The sequence below is a fragment of the Gymnoscopelus braueri genome (assembly GCF_963280865.1).
Source record: "Gymnoscopelus braueri genome assembly, chromosome: 20".
NCBI classification, from domain to species: Eukaryota; Metazoa; Chordata; class Actinopteri; order Myctophiformes; family Myctophidae; genus Gymnoscopelus; species Gymnoscopelus braueri.
The window spans coordinates 21,075,071-21,083,357 of NC_137622.1; positions in this window are offsets into that span (position 1 = coordinate 21,075,071).

Genomic DNA, 8,287 nt, shown 5'->3' on the forward strand with positions numbered 1-8,287 from the left:
AGGTCTGGTTTTCTCGACGGTTAAGGTGTACCAGGCGGTCATTTCCGCTTGTCACGTGGGTTTCGATGACATGACGGTTGGCCGACATCCGCTGGTGCGTAGTTTATGAACGGTGCCAGGCGGGCCAGGCCGGTCTCTAGGCCTCTGTTCCCGGCCTGGGACCTGGCGGTGGTGCTGGGGGCGCTTTGCCTCCCACCGTTCGAGCCTTTTCACTCTATGGATCTGGAGATCGTTAGTCTCGAAACGGTTCTTGTGGTTGTTTTCACTACAGCTGCACGGGTCAGCGACATACATGCGCTCTCAGTAAGTTCGGAGTGCATGAGGTTCTTGGGAGACGACAGCAGGGTTTGGTTAAGCCCAACATGGCGTTTGTTCCCAAGAACGGAATGGTGACCCAGACACCGGTTGAGCTGATAGTTTTTCATCCGCCTCCTTTCGCTTCTGCAAAGGATAGGCGGCTGCACTGTCTCTGCCCAGTGAGGGCGTTGAAGCTCTACTGCCAGAGGACGGCGGTCGGCCGGTCGTCGTCGCAACTTTTTGTCTCCTTCGGCCCAGATGGTCGGAGGAAGGCAGTGACTAAGGCGACGCTTTCTAGATGGAGTTTGGATGCCATTAGGCTGGCCTACGTCAGTAGTGGCGCTCCAGTTCCAGAAGGACTGAAGGCTCACTCTACTAGAGGCGTGGCTGCTGCCTGGGCCCTCTCCAGGGAAATGTCGGTCCAGGAGGTGTGCGCGGCCGCAAACTGGTCGTCTCCATCGACTTTTGCGGCCCTCTACAGCCTGGATGTGGCAGCGGCGTCAGTGGCGCACGCTGTACTGGACATAGCGGCTGTCTCTAGTTAGGGTAGGGGAGGTTAGGCAGGTCTTTTGTGTAACCCGCCTTTTTTCCCTTCTCTACCTTCCTTCTCTTGAGTCCCCTCGGAACCACCGTTGGTAGGTTTCCAGGGGAGGAGGCCCTGTTTCCTTGTTTTCACTTATGGGTCAGACTTGTGTCTGTTCATTAGATGAATAGGCAGACTTGGTCTGTCAGGGTCCTTTTCTTTCAATTATATACCGCACCCCGGCCCGGAGGGCTGGGGCGCCCGTGAGGCCGAAGGTCACGTCCAGGGGGACGGGGCCTTATGGCTAGGGGGCGTGCGGACCTGAGATTCGGTATGGCTATAAGCCCCAGGGGGGTTTATGTATCCCATAGTGAGTATGTTACGGAGAATTAGACAAGAAACTCAGGGTTACGGATGTAACCCCGGTTTCTTTAGAATTCGGAGTAACATACTCACCTAACACCCCTGTTTGTGTGCATCTGCATGCAGGAAGCGTGTTAAAGAGGATGAGCCACGTCACGCAAGAGGTTTTATACCTCTTCCGGTCTTCCGGACACGTGACATACCCTTCTCAGCCAATGAATGGCCCGGGAGTTTATGGTATGTAGCTCTGCATCAACGCCAGGGGGCGCTGATATCCCATAGTGAGTATGTTACTCCGAATTCTAAAGAAACCGGGGTTACATCCGTAACCCTGAGATTCTGTGCACGCGTGAATTATGTTTTTGTGTGTTAAACTTAACTGTAATGATATGATGTGTTTAATGAGCACTGTAGAGTTTCATTACAGAAGATGCACATCAAAAGTTAAATTTAGAGATTGTCTGTAGTAGTATAGCAAAAAAGGCTGCATTCCAGTCATATAATGTTTGTGAACGCAGCGGAAGGAGGCGCGCCGAAGGCGCGCCTCCGCGCAAGTGGAGCTTACTATGACACCGTGCTCGGCTTGTGTGTCTCTCTGTCTGTGTGCAGTATTGTGTGCACTGCCTGTGTGCAGCCAAGTAAATGTCCAATATAGACGTACCATACATCAAATGAAAGGACTTTGAAAACTGAACACACCTGTCAAGCCCGCCCCTTCCCCCGGAAGCCACGCCCCGGAGAAGGCTCCTAAAAAAAGAAATGAAAAGTGCCCGAATCGCTCCGAAACTGTGGGTGAAACAGGCACTTCAAACACTTTGTTGAATTGTTCAAAAACATTCAAAGTATTTTTTTTGTGAATTTGTATTTTTCTAAGATGCTCCTTTTAACGCAGATTTTTTTTGTATTTTTTATATATTTTTTTATTGGTTACTTTTTTTTAAATAATATTTGTTTTGGCGTTGGCTTCCCCCGTTCGCGCGTCTTACTTGTCTGAATATGTGTTCTACACTAGATGCAGTAGTATGCATGCATCACTTACATTTTCCAGCAGCTCCAATCATAAACCACTAGATGCCGGCAAAGAGACAGCAAAGAAGTCTAGAGTTTGAGTGCTAGGTTCAGCTTCCTCCTAGTGTGTGTGTGTGTGTGTGTGTGTGTGTGTGTGTGTGTGTGTGTGTGTGTGTGTGTGTGTGTGTGTGTGTGTGTGTGTGTGTGTGTGTGTGTGTGTGTGTGTGTGTGTGTGTGTGTGTGTGTGTGTGTGTGTGTGTGCTCTTACTACTCTACAATGAGCATGATATCTAGTGTATCTATAAATTCCAGGAACCTGCGTCCATAACTCAGGCAACGTCAGAGGGGATAGTTTGTGTCTAGTGGGAAATCAATCGAACCGGCACTGAATATTCACAAATGTCTGTATCTGTCTGTCAGTCTGTGGGTGTGTGTTGAAGGGGGGGTTATGCAGTTCCCCTGATTGGCCAACACAACCCATCAGCTTCACAGATTGGCCAACTTTGCGCCATGTTTGTGCTTAAATATGCACTAAATCAGTGTGTGTGTGTGTGTGTGTGTGTGTGTGTGTGTGTGTGTGTGTGTGTGTGTGTGTGTGTGTGTGTGTGTGTGTGTGTGTGTGTGTGTGTGTGTGTGTGTGTGTGTGTGTGTGTGTGTGTGTGTGTGTGTGTGTGTGTGTGTGTGTGTGTGTGGGGGGGGTGATATCCATATTTGGTGATATTCAGATACCCTAATTCAATGAGACATACCCTAATTGAATTATGTAGCGAAGACACTGGAGCAGCAGTCAATTAAAGCCTCTTTTATTAAGGTGCTAGGTAACAAGACCAGGAGACCTGGTTCTGCCAGACCCAGAATAGATTCCTAGTACATATAGGTGAAAAGCATACGTCACGCTAAGCTTGGCCAATCAAAAAGAGGGACATGTAAGCACATGTTTTCGTCCATATATGGACAAAAGAGGGACAGACAAAGCCTCATGTAGGCCTGACCCCCTGGGTCTGGCAAACACTTGTAAGATAAATATAAAACATCTAAACACTGAATCAAGCAACATAAAAACTGTCTGGGGTGAAACACAACAGCCCGAGCAGATGTTAAAATGACCCGAGACATGTTTGCAGGTGAAATATCCCTTTCACACAGATGAAGAGACTGTGCTGCGTAATGCGGCGCTGCGGTTGCTATGGTGATCAATTTACCATATTAGGCAGAACAACAGACATCTTCACGGATTGGTCAAACTTTCCATGATGTTACTGCACCCATATATGGCCGCAAACACACACAGGCCTGCATTCTGCTTCAGAGCAAAGCTGTAAGTGCTGGTGGTGTTAATCCTCTTTAATCCACGGTAGCTGCAGGTGTTGTGAATCCTCTTTAATCCACAGTAGTCTGCTGGTGTTGTGAAATGTTCCAGTGGACCGTTCTTCTCAACCACGTACCAAAAGGAGCCTGTCAGCATGTTGCTGTCGTCGTGGGAAACGAGCTGTATTTGTTTGGAGGATACAACATGTACGAAATGAATGACTTCATGAATCGGATTGATGTTCAAGTCTTCAACACAGTGTCTTTGCGCTGGATGAAGTTGACCCCAGTGACACCTGGAAGAGGAGCACGTCACCTTGAGGCTCCCCCAACGCCCTGGGGCCACACAGCTGTGCTAATAGAATATACCGTCTACCTCTGGGGAGGGCCTAATTTCTGCATTTATGCATTTGATGTTGACACCCACACATGGTTCAGACCACAGGTTTCTGGGACTGTTCCAGTGGACACGAGCTGCCACTCAGCCTGTGTCTTGGGGATGGTCATGTATATGCACGGAGGATGGTCGTCCCAGCTGGCTAGACACACTAATGACACATACAAGTTGGACACCACCACGATGGTCTGGTCTTTAATCATTACCAGAGGCACTGCACCACCTGTTTCATGGTGTCAAACTTCCACCATCATCGGGACAAAGATGTTTGTATTTGGGGGCAGTGGAGTTCAGTACTACAACTACATCAGAGTGTTTGACACAGAGACCGACCTCTGGCTGAACACACCTTCTGCACAGCTTCCTCCAGGAGCACTCTGGGATCATTCAGCCTTTACCTACAATGGAGAGCTGTACATATTTGGTGGATATACATTGAAGTACAACAATAAACTGTTGTACTTCAATGATCTGTGGAAATTCAGTCCAGAGACCCTCGGCTGGAAGAAGGTTGAGCCCAAGGGGAAAGGCCCACATACGAGTTCTAGAGTGTGCTGTTGCATGGTGGGAGATCGTATCATCCTCTTTAGAGTTAAGGATGCTTCCACTGACCTGTATGTCTTAGACTTGAGTCCTAGTCTGAAGACGTTATGTAAGATAGCAGTTATTCGGTGCGGTCTGGAGCGGTCGGAACTCCCACACAACATCAAGTGGGAACTGCTGGCAGAGGCACTGAAGCCACAAGAGAAATACACAACAAACTGTAAACCCACACAAAAAAGACCAGGAGACCTGGTTCTGCCAGACCCAGAATAAATTCCTAGTAACACACCTACAAACCACTTTATAAGTTGAAATCTGAAGATCAGAGCACTACGTCACGCTAAGCTTGGCCAATCGAAAAGAGGGACCGGGAGGAAAAACGTTGAACCGGGAGGAAAAACGTTGACCGGGAGGAAAAGTGGCACAGACAAAGCCTCATGTAGGCCTGACCCCCTGGGTCTGGCAAAAAGGCAAGTCTCCCCGAGTGATGTCATGTTGATGATGACATGTTGATGACATCAGTCTGAACCAAATATGGAGTGACAGCAGGATGGTGGATCAGAGATCTGACATTGTTCACTGAATGTAAAAAACAAACAAACCAAAAAACATTCAGATCCTTTTTTTTTTTACTTTGTTCACTTTACCTTATTGGCTTACTGGCAGCGTGCACAACGCATGTGGTGCTGATCGGTACAGAAAACCAGACAGACAACCAGACAGACGAATGTGGTGGTCAGAACATCACTGGAGGAAAAAAAAAACCAGGAGACCTGGTTCTGCCAGACCCAGAATGAAGTCCTAGTACAGTATGTATAACACACCTACAAACCACTTTATAACTGAAGTTCATGATGTCATGAATAGTTCGTGACGAAAGGGGACGAAAAGGGGACAGACTTTTTTGGCTGGGGCCGGGGGACAAAGTGACCATGCCCATGTATGGAGAAAACAGATACAAAGCCTCATGTAAGCCCGACCCCTTGGGTCTGGCAAAAAACGTATTGACTGACGTTTCGATGCTTCTCCATCTTTCTCAGGGCCCTATCTCCTGGGGGCGAAGCCTTACCCGTTAACCATACCCGCTACCCGTGAGTTATGCACAAGGCAGCTGGCACTGTCCCTAAACAGTATCTTAAAGGTATCATGACATTCATTTTCACTTTTTTTATTTTCAATGTTTTATTTGGGGTTTTATGACCTCAATTACACCCAAAAAACCTTAGCCTGGTAAACCCTCCCTCCGGAAATCTCAATTCCATTTCATTTCAGGAGTGAGTCTGGCCTGATCCGCCTGTCTGCAATATTGGCTGTGCTGGAGTTGGGCGGGAGTAATACCGTTGACTGACAACCCCTTCAGCCAATGATAATTTTTCCCCTTCAGCCAATCAGCAGTTCACCAGTCTTAATGTGACGCGACGGGACTTTTGAGACAGCCATACCCAAAATGGGTTGCCTTTTTCGGGTACAATGGTGTCACTGCCCGCCCCTACCGGTTCTCTAATTATTATTTTTTAAATAGGCTTTGTCATGATTAATTGACCACATATATGAAGTTAAACAACTACATTCTATCCAAACGATATCTTATAAGTAAATTCCGTGCCTCAAAATAGAAGTTAGAGAGCTTTTTGAAGTAAAAAAATAGCGGAGAAAACTGCCCACAGAAAAAGATGGCTGCCGTTCGTGTTTTGGGCTCACTCGAACTCGCCACCTGATTGGCCAACTGTCGCTGTCAATCACAGAACGATGTGCGACGACGCTGATAGGCGCGGGCGTTTGGCATATACAGCCAATATTGCAGAGAGGCGGTTCATGCCAGACTCACTCCAGGAATCAAATAGAAATTAGATTTCCGGAGGGAGGGTTTACCAGGCTAAAAAAACCTGAACTTAGAACATTCAGTGGATTTTCTGTGGTCTGGGGTTTTCTGAATAATTAGGCTGAAAAGTAATCTGAGCTTGGCCCTTCGACAGTGAGGTCACAGTCGATTAATCCCGCCCACTCTCCTCCTCGCCCCTCCCCTCCCCTATCCTTTCCTTTGGGGGGGGGGGCGGAGCAGAGGCGATGATTGACAGGCAAAATCCCTCACCAGCGACACCCGCAGGCAAAGATTTCTTTTTTCATTGCAGTTGAAAAGGCTTTAGAAATGTGAGAGAAAAACACCTGCCATGGATCACTGGAATGGAATTTTCACTTAAAACTTTTTGTACACTTTTGAAGGACCAGGACAAAGACTTTGAATGTGGTGTAAAAGTGAATGTCATTAAACCTTTAAGGCCACACTATGCAAGAGTGGCTAAACCCACTATTTGGGGATTTAGCATTGCGCAAGGGGCGTGCCTGTGCAAATCTTCGGACACCAGCCTTATACCTAAAACACCTGCGCTACCCGTTACCAAACAAATTTGGCATAGCGGGTGGTGTACAGACTGTGTACATTACAGCAATCGGTTGGCAGTGGCTCAGGGGTAGAGTGGCCAGTAAAGCGGCCGGATGGAAGCCGTAAGGTTTCCAGTTCGATCCCGGGCTCCCCCCAGGCTCCCTCAGAGTTGGTGTCGAAGACACTGAACCCCTAATTGCTCCCGATGCATGGTTTCCTCTGCCATCGGTGTATGAATGTTTGTGTGAATGGATGAATATGCACAATCTATGTAAAGCGCTTTGGATAAAAGCGCTATATAAATGCAACATTTACCATTTTTTTAATTTAATCTATCTGTAGCGCACCCCGCCTAAAGATGGTCCTGGTGGTTCCAATTTGTTTTTATTTAACCAACAACGTAAAAGCTGTAATAAAACAAACAAACAAACAATTGAACATTAAACATTTTCGAAAATTACAAAAACAATCATCCACAATGAACAACATTATAACAATAAAACAGACCTTAGACAAATAAAATATGAACACACTTTAAAACAAAAGAAAACAAACCTTTAGTCCATGGGCCCAGGCCAGAATTTTCACTAATCAGGGACACTCAAGGTGGCAAACTCTAGTTTGGTATTTTGAAAAGGTCTATATATCTAGATAATATTTCAACATGATAGCCCTTCCCAAGTAGTAGCTTAGTCCCAGTTATCAGCCTTCAATGACACCAACCATAGTTCCAAAGAATGAAACAATTCTCTAACTTTTTTTGAATAGAACATGTCATACAGAGGGGAAAAAAACATTATTCAATCTCTTTCATTCACTTATTTAACCACATGAACCCTAGCATGCCTATTCTGGGAAGAACATTCAGCAAATGGCATGTCTACAATCTCACAACACCTCACGTTGTGATACGATGTGAACAGCATTTTCACTAATCGGGGTCACTCAAGTGCAACATTTGCTAATTCTAGTTTTGTATTTTTGAATAGGTCTATATCCCTAGATTATATTTAATCATGATAGCCTTCCCCAAGTGGTAGCTTAGTCACAGGTATCAGTCTTCAAAGACAGCAACCATATATTCAAATAATGAAGAAAGCGCGCCACTTTTCTTTAATAGAGGACATGTCATACAGAGGGAAAAAAAATACGATTTTTCTCTCTTTCATTCACTTTAATCAATGAACATCATCATAACTGTCATACCAATATCAATTATTCATTATTTACACCACTGGTAGCAACATATGTTTGTTCAGAAAACTGGCGGAACGCCGTGGTGTCACGCGAAGCGCCCAGTGCACCCCTGATCACCACATCAGGTGTGTGTTTATGACAAGGAGCACCCACAGCATCGGCGCGTATGACCTCAGGTGTGTGTTGTACCTTGTGATATTAACTATGTACAGTTTGTACACTTCTCTGGGGCATGACGGGATCTGTTTACTGTATGGGTTGTACGTAT